The 9,324-nt window shown below is 42.9% G+C and overlaps 1 pseudogene; it reads right to left on the reverse strand.

Moving 5' to 3' along the window:
• Window positions 1–4,984: 4,984 nt before the first annotated feature.
• Window positions 4,985–8,935, reverse strand: LOC147618347 (laccase-4-like; annotated as a pseudogene).
• Between the last annotated feature and the right edge of the window lie 389 nt (window positions 8,936–9,324).

Consider the following 9,324-nt stretch of genomic DNA (forward strand, 5'->3'; position numbering starts at 1 on the left):
GATTAAGATGATCTGACCCTTGGCCCTTGCTTGGATTTATTTAGCCCTATCCATCGCTTCTTTGAGTTACATGTTTACCTCCTCATTCCTAGCCAAACCCCTTTTATCATTACCATTTCTCTTTTTGTCTCATCATTCTCCCTGAGAACTAGGAGACCCCCTCTGAAGAAGTGTCCAACTAGGGCCCGGAGGTTTCTCGACACCAATACGATGATTAATGGGGCCGGGGGGTGGCAAAGTGGTGCTCCTATTCATCAAATGGCGCATCTTAATGTAACACATATCCTCTGTGTGCCACCTACCCAAACATTTCTCATAAGTGCAAACAATAGTGGGGCAATCTTTGGAAAGATGGCCAGATACATGACAAGCTCGACACACCATGTTGGTGGGATTAGGCTCAGGGCGACGTGTGCAGACAACAAGTTTTGTTGGCGTTTTAGAAAATTCACATCAAGAGTCACAGCCCTCATATTTTCATTAAGTTGGTTCATGTAATTTGTCATGATGTTTTTCAAATCCCCAATACTAGATGCGGTGCTTTCATACCCATCCCCCCCTTGTGATGTGCAGGTGGTGGAGTGGTAGAAGTAGAATCAGGGTAAGTCACATACGGTGATGGAGCATGAGGGGCAGGAACATGATTTTGTGAAGAGGTCCGGGGGAGCCACGATGCTAGAAGAAGGTGGGGGTGCTAAAGGCAAAAGAGGTGGTGAGGTCACTTGAAGGTAAGGTGGTACAACGGGTGGGAATTGGAATGGTTGAGTTAGTTGAAGTTGAGGCACATACGATGAGGTTGGGCCAAGGTTGTTGCGGGGAGGGAAAAACGGGAGTATGTGGTGCTAGCCATGGATAATACGAGGGAGATGGAGTCGTGGCCTGTTGTTGTGGCTCGTAAACACATCGATAAGAGCTCTCCACATTAATGGTAAAACTGATGGCCGTATTCAAGTCATTTGGGGCTTGAGCTCTAACCAAAATTTGGATGCTAGGGTGTATGCCTCGTAGAAACGAGTCCATGATGGTGAGCAGGTCGATGTCAAAAACAGGAGTGTAATGATCAACAAAGTTCCTAAACCTTGTGGCCGCTTTTTCCATGGTCTCATGCGGGTGATTTTGCTTGAATGAGTGTAATTGCTCAAAAAATGCAAAGAAGTTTGGAGGTTTGCGAAATTCAGGCAAGAATTTGTGCTCAAAATCGGCAAAGTTTTGAATGGAGTTTGGTTGTTGCTTGGCGAGCCAATTTGAGGCCTCACCTTTGAGTGTAGTGCTAAAGTAATTCATCACATGCCCTTCCTCGACAATATGTGAGATCAAACAAGCAATTTTGAAATTGTTTAGATGAGCGGTGGGATCCTCCAACGCTGTCCCGTAGAATGTGGGGAATGGGATGAGGGGTGCATCGGGATGGGCCAAATTTGGTGGAAAAACCAAAGGTGATTGAATGGAGAATGGAGAAGGAAGTGGTGGTTGAGCCATAATTGGAATTGGTATAGAAATTACGATCCCAGGTGAACTCCCCCCCGATGATGGTGAAGGAGGTGAACTTTGTAATGGAAAAGTGCTAGTGTGGGGCAAGATTGAAGTAGGTGTTGCTTGGCTTTCTCCCTTTTATGATACCTCTTAGATCGGTCACTCTCTCTCAAGCTCTCTTGCCAATCTTTGGCACTTTGCATAAGTCCCCTTTCAAGTAGGTTCGTGCCTCAGTTCGATTTAAATGGTGAGCTTCCCGTATGGTGGATTAGGGACCAAGGAAGCGGCCTACCTGCGGCCGGCGAAGGATTCTAGAGGGTGCTGACCATACGGTGCTCGGGCTCTGGGTCGCCGAAGATACCCACACGTGCGTCGTGGAAGATATTGGAACAAGGAATAAGAGTTGTTTTCTGAAACCGGAAATGGATCTGGTTGATTGACCTTGCTGGTCCTCAACGGATGAGTCCATGGCCCTTTTATATGGATCTGTGGGTTGATCTTGTTGATCTTCCACGGAGATTCCATTCTATTATATGAATATATTGCCGGTTACTATGAGCTAGGAACTATGGAAAAGGTCCCTGAGTGAACAGGTGATGAGCGTTCTGGTTACCAATGATGCCATAAGTATACCGATGAATGAATGACTGGAAATAAGGATTCAACCAGAGATTGAGGATTGTCATCAGTGACATAATGGTTTCATTAAAGGATTGTTTTAAAGTTAGCTGATGCTAAGAAAAAGGCAATTTCATATTAGGTGTGTAAGTGGTGTGACTAGTTTTATGTTTGTATGAACTTCCGGCTAGGGGTCCTTGGAACTCTTTTCCTTGGTACCCAGGACAAAACCTAACCAAATTCCAAATTGGATCCCATCACTACAGTGGTTGGGCGGTTGGCTGGGCGGTTGGCTAACCCATGGGATCTAGGGTTAGGCTGGACTGATGGATCCGTAAATCGAGACTCAATTTTTGTTATTATGATAGATAAAGTAAATCCCGGATAGTAATTGTTCTATGGATAGGAATCAACGGCTGTGCCTCTTGAATGGGAAAAAAAGCATTGATCCCAATGATCCAAGTGCAAGTTTCTTTCTTGATCTGACAGAGTATCTTTATAGATGCAATCCGATCAGTTTGTTCAGAAATGATTTGACTACATTAGAGTAAAAATTGTCCTGGTGGAATCACCCGTGCTTTCCGGGTAAAGGAAGTTTTTTCGGGTTTGGTTTTGGGTAAATCGACGGATTAGTCTCTTGTCCGGATATCCATGGGTGAGGCATCGAATGTGGGACCCCTGTCCCGCGCGAGAAGTGTTACTTCCACTGCTAGTACCCCGAATCCGTTGCTCGGTGGAAACAGGGATCTCACAAGGGCGACGTGTGCAGACAACAAGTTTTGTTGGCGTTTTAGAAAATTCACATCAAGAGTCACAGCCTTCACATTTTCATTAAGTTGGTTCATGTAATTTGTCATCATGTTTTTCAAATCCCCAATACTAGGGACGCGGTGCTTTTATATCCATCCCCCCCTTGTGATGTGCTGGTGGTTGAGTTGTAGAAGTAGAATCAGGGTAAGTCACATACGGTGATGGAGCGTGAGGGGCATCAACATGATTTTGTGAAGAGGTTAGGGGAGCCACGACGCTAGAAGAAGGAGGGGGTGCTAAAGGCAGAAGAGGTGGTGAGGTCACTTGAAGGTGAGGTGGTATAACGGGTGGGAATTGGAATGGTTGAGTTAGTTGAAGTTGAGGCACACACGATGAGGTTGGCCAAGGTTGTTGCGGGGAGGGCAAAACAGGAGTATGTGGTGCTAACCATGGATAATACGAGGAGATGGAGTCGTGGCCTGTTGTGGCTCGTAAACACATCGATAAGAGCTCTCCACATTAATGGCAAAAGTGATGGCCGTATTCAAGTCATTTGGGGCTTGAGCTCTAACCAAAATTTGGATGCTAGGTGGTATGCCTCATAGAAACGAATCCATGATGGTGAGCAGGTCGTTGTTAAAAACGGGAGTGTAATGATCAACAAAGTTCCTAAACCTCGTGGCCGCTTGTTCCATGGTCTTATGAGGGTGATTTTGCTTGAATGAGTGTAATTGCTGAAAAAATGCGAAGAAGTTTGGAGGTTTGCAAAATTCACACAAGAACTTTTGCTCAAAATCGGCAAAGTTTGGGATGGAGGTTGGTTGTTGCTTGGCGAACCGATTTGAGGCCTCACCTTTGAGTGTAGTGCTAAAGTAATTCATCACATGCCCTTACTCAACGATGTGTGAGGTCAAACAAGCAATTTTGAAATTGTTTAGATGAGCGGTGGGATCCTCCAACGGTGTCCCATAGAATGTGGGGAATGGGATGAGGGATGCATCGGGATGGGCCGAATTTGGTGGCAAAACCAAAGGTGATTGAATGGCGAATGGAGGAGGAAGTGGTGGTTGAGCCATAATTGAAATTCGTATAGAAATTACGATTCCAAGTGAACTCCCTCCAATGATGGCGAAGGAGGTGAACTTTGTAATGGAAAAGTGCTAGTGTGGGGCTAGATTGAAGTAGGTGTTGCTTGGCTTTCTCCCTTTTATGGTATCTCTTAGCTCGGTCACTCTCTCTCAAGCTCTCATCTTTGGCACTTTGCATAAGTCCCCTTTCCAAGTAGGTTCGTGTCGTGGAACCAAGACCAAGTCAAGGTCCCACCGGGCGTGCCACTGTCTGGGAAATATCTACACGAGCAAGGCAAAGAGGACAAAACCCGACAACCCCCCTAGATATCCAACAAAGAACTAATAGGGTGGATTAGCAAATATAATGCTTGTATTGGAATGATGTGATCATTTTTTTGGGATATTTTTTCAATAAACAAATTTTGCATGTAACAAAAACCCCTTTATTATGATACTTTTATGATAAAAAAGGTGCTGATCGTAAGAGTTTCAAGTCTTGTCAATGTCATTTATGAGGCTAATTTTATACTAAAATATGTAAAAGAAGTGAACAAGTTTAGTTATTATAATAATTAGAGATGGTTGAAGAACCATGAAATTTTACGGTTTTAACAATTTAAAAGGGTTTATAACAAGGTGTTTTGGTTTGAAACTATACGCACTACTTTTCATTAAAATTTATATAAACATGACTTGGAATTATTAAACCTTCAAAAAATTTGGGTTATTCTACACTCGAAAAGATTGTATTTACGAGGAAAGACAAATGAACCATGTGGCATACTGAATGCAACTCCCTCTTTATACAAACATGACTTGGAATTATTAAACCTTTAAAAGATTTGGATTATTCTACACTTGAAAAGAGTGTAATTACGAGGAAAGACAAATGAGCCATGTGTCATACTGAATGTAGCTCCCTCTTATTACAATAATCCAAATAGATTTTGTAAAATACTCTATGCTTGTTACAAAGAATACTGTAGTTATGAGGAAAGGCAATATAGCCATGTGCCATGGAGTCCATCGGTATATCCCTTTTCTCAACATGCTTAGTGAACATGATGTAAATGTTATTGAAAAGTAGATGTCCATTTGCAAGGTAATGTTATTGAAAAGTAGATGTCCATTTGCAAGGTAATGTTGGATTTGGGATAGTCTTCAAGTGTTTAGCATTTTGGATAGTCTTTTGGTGGTGGTGGGAGTTTTCGGTCTCCTTCTTTGACAATCCACACCATTTGCATCCCCCATGATGTATGCATCTCAAAGTGGCAGTGCATAAGCCAAACTCCTATCATGTGTAAAACTCAATTATCGTAAGTTCACTATTTACAAGAAAAACCTTTATAAATGCACTTCACAATGGTACCCATCTCAGAGATGTATCGGCTAGAAACTAGATGGAAAGTGGATGTGTCCCCTAGTTAAAAAGCACCCGTGATAAAGAATATGAAATGTCAAAATGTTTCTCTAGCAGATGAAATATTGTGACCCTATAAAGAAGAATCGACTGCATGTATGCATGTACTTGTAATGTATACATATACATCACAAGTATACATGTAACACATACATGTATGCTTGTACCTGTGATGTATATAATACTCAAGACATGGAATCAACAATTTGCATGCAGGCAAGGTTGATGTATGCAACAATGAAAGGTATCTATATACACTACAAGTATGCGTGTAGGTGTGTGTATACACGTACATGTATGCATGTACTTGTACTATATATACTCAAGAGTACAAGGAATCAACGATTGCATGCAAGGTTAATGTATGCAATGGAAGGTATTTATACACATTACAAGTATACATGTAGGTGCAATATACACATACATGTATGCATGTACTTGTTATAATGCATATACTCAATCTTACATGGAATCAACAATTGCATCATCATGCAGGGTTAACACATGCAATGAAAGGTATCTGTGTATATACGTGTTTTATATAGCTGAGTGAGTTTACCTGGATTATCGGTGAAGAAGCGGAGAGCAACCCATCCTCCTGGTGGGACGGCTATTGTGTTCATGGCAGGAGGGTCAACGAGGTTGAAGTGGTCTGGGTCTGATGATGCATTGTAGTTGCCTAGGCCCATGCCCACCACATAGAAGTTATAGCCGTGCAAATGGAAGGGGTGGCTCTCAAAAAATAGGGTTTGTGTGTTTTGGAGCACCAATTGCACGTTGGATTCAAAGTCCACTACTTTAACTTTGGTCCCAAAGATTGCAAACTTGTCCTCTATAGAGGGGCCCGTGTAGTTATATTGGTATAGAGGCTCGCTGGGAAAATTGGTCTCGAAGGTGTCCGTTGCAGTGGAGGTGGACATTCCCGGCAAGTCAGCAGCATTCTTGCTTTCGTAATATGCCTGGTGCAGGTATGAAGAAGTCAAATGAAGCAAGCTTATACCGATTAGTTAATTGATGTTTGATTACACACATCAAAGATCAATGATGATGTGCTGATTAGTGAATATTGCAGGTATACTAATTAATTTCGTAGATCATGAGGCTTCAAACGATGATTAGCTGCTGCCGTAGAGGCGTTAAGTTGAATATGAGATCTCTTACTTGTAAGATGGAGATGTTGGGGGCGACAAATGTGATGTTGTTGATGGCCGTAGAGATTTTTTGTCCCTCCGGGCCGTAGCAGGTTTGTCCGGCCGGGCATTCTTCAAGCGAGTATCCCACGGTGAAAAGGAAGCTTTGGTTGATGGTCTGGGGCACTAGCGAGGGATACGCCTTGCTGTTTAAGCTTCTCAAGCTCCCCACATAATCAAGGGCATAATCAGAGCCATTAGCGGCCGGAATGAAGGTGGGAAAAGTATAGAGGCGCTGATCGACAGCTTGACTACTGTTGTTGGGGGTCGTGGTGGTGGAATTAGCTGATCCTTCATAGATAAACAAGGCGGTTGTGGTGGTTTTGGGGTATGGGACCTTGTCTTCTCTAGCCGGTGAGTATGCGGATGGAGCCATGACATAGCTATCAATCGCCTGGTCTGCTGTTACTAGCACATCAGCTGTCTGTCCAGGCGCTAGCACTATCACATCTGTTGTATAAGGCTTACACAGTGTGCAGTCTGTCTCCACCACTGTCAACTTATGCTTTGCGACCTAAAAGAACATCTGAAAATTCATGGCCGCATTGATCACCCTCAGTAGATACGTCTCCCCCTGCTTCACCCTCACACTGGTTACATCTGGGGAAAACACCAACAATTCTAATCAAACTTTAATCACGCAAGCTGGTCACAAGTAGATTTGTTCAAAATAATTAATTCGTTTAAACTTTGATCTGCTTTCGGCCTCTGCACCTTGCTGTGAACAGTTGTAGAGCAAGCCAGGCTGCCCATTGTGATAGTGGTGGCATCAGACAAGTTGTAGCCTCCCCCATCTGCTAGAGCAAATTTCTCAACATCCAACACGTCCACGTTCCACCACTCTCCTGCAAGATCAAGTTGAAAGGTAAGCATTAATTTACTGTTCTCAACTAGGGGCGGGTGGCACGTACGTGTGCAGCTGCTGCGGGGCCACATTACAAGAATATGTGCTATCTTATCTCTAGCTATATATAGTCTAGTACAGATTCACCTAAGCTCTAACCCTTGAGAGTGATCGAATTAGCTTACCATTGCACAAGGTAAGCCTCAATTAAGTGTTGCTGCTACGAAGGTGCAGCCGGATTATATATATATAGAGTCCGAAGCTTTTATCTCTAGTTAGTATGGTTGCCTTCAATATAGTTCTAATCCTATGGCTAGTGTGATGATTAGCTGAGCAGAGTGATTATGCACTATATATAGGCTATGATCGATGATTAGCGTATTAACATAATGTGATTATGCGATATACATGGCTAGTGTGATGATTAGCTTAACATTGTGATGATTATACTGTATGGCTAATAGTTACCTAGGATGATGGGGAAGTCCTTGGTGGGTTGCACGGGGAAAGAGTACGGCTTGCCGTACTTGGGCAGGATGATGAAGGCGCCGTACACGGTTGCCCGGAGCCAGCTGAGATGGGCATGCCAGAAGAGCGTCCCTTGCTCTCGTACGACTCTGAAGCTGTGTGTGAAATGGGTGTTCGGGCGGACAGGGCACTGCGTGATGTAGGCGGGGCCGTCGGACCAAACTGTGTACATCTGCCTCACTCCATGCCTGCAACGGTAATAGATAAATATTCAAGCTGATGCAGGCGCATTACGAGATTAATACAATTTGAAAGGTCATTGATCTACTCATTACAACAGCAGCTGCTGAATAATTACAAGGTAATTTAAGAAATCATGAAGGCCCCAATTAAGGATGATTTAATATACCATAATTATTATAATAAGTATATCGTCTCGAAGTATCATAATAATAATTACCAGTGAATTGATATGTTTTCCACCACGTGATTAGACACTCTCACGTTAACTGTGTCCCCTTGCCGCACGTAGATAGTAGGCCCTGGGAAGAGCCCGTTCACTGCCACCAGCTGCTTGGTATGGCAAAGGCGAGTAACGTTGGTGTAATGCACCTGATCGATCATAAGCAAACACGATCATAATTATAATTGTATCCTGAATCGATATTCCTGGTCTTATGATTACTTACAGCAGCTAGATTATAAGCATTAATATTCCTATAACTGTACTACTCTTCGTTGATCAGTTTGATCGTTCTATCGTTAGTCCTCCTGGTCATAACTACGTCTGCAGCATGATCTAAGCACTGATAATCAAACTCCTATACGTAGAGTTTGTCGATCGTATTTGACTACTACTGATGATGATTAAGTTTGATCTTAACGATCATTAATCGCTCTAATTATAAGTGTTGACCATAATGACCGAAAGCCTAATTTGTGGCTTAATTGAGATAATTGCTACCTTGAAATCAAAATGGTGTGTCATGGTTCCGTCGTCATTGACGACGGAGCCTGCACAGGCTAGACGCACTAGTATAAGCGCCGATCCAAGGAGGAGCAACAAAGAATGAATCTGAAGAATGGAGAAGAATATAGTCATTAAATTTGGGCTGAAGAGAATAGCAAATTGTGGTGTGGTGTAGGATGCGATTAATAAGAGAAAGCCAAGCCAAGCCAAGCTAAGCTGAAAAGAAGAAGTATGATTAAAGAATGTCGATCATGAGTGGATTAATATTGAACCCAGTACAAAGCCTTGATTTATATTGAACCTAGTACAAAGCCTCGATTTATATTGTGATCCGTGTAGCATGCATGGTTGACACGGTTAACCCCGTAAGACAAGGTCGTGGAACTCTGTTAATTAGACCAAGCACGAGCCCCGGTTTTCATTAACAGGATCATCTATCTTCACGCAGCCTGCGGTTTTTGCCATCGCCACAAGGACCAGTATTATTAGTTTAATACCGCATTTAAGACAAGCGTGACCTT

The sequence above is a fragment of the Cibotium barometz genome, chromosome 35, assembly GCF_041138505.1.
Source record: "Cibotium barometz isolate CiBa-2024 chromosome 35, ASM4113850v1, whole genome shotgun sequence".
NCBI classification, from domain to species: domain Eukaryota; kingdom Viridiplantae; phylum Streptophyta; class Polypodiopsida; order Cyatheales; family Cibotiaceae; genus Cibotium; species Cibotium barometz.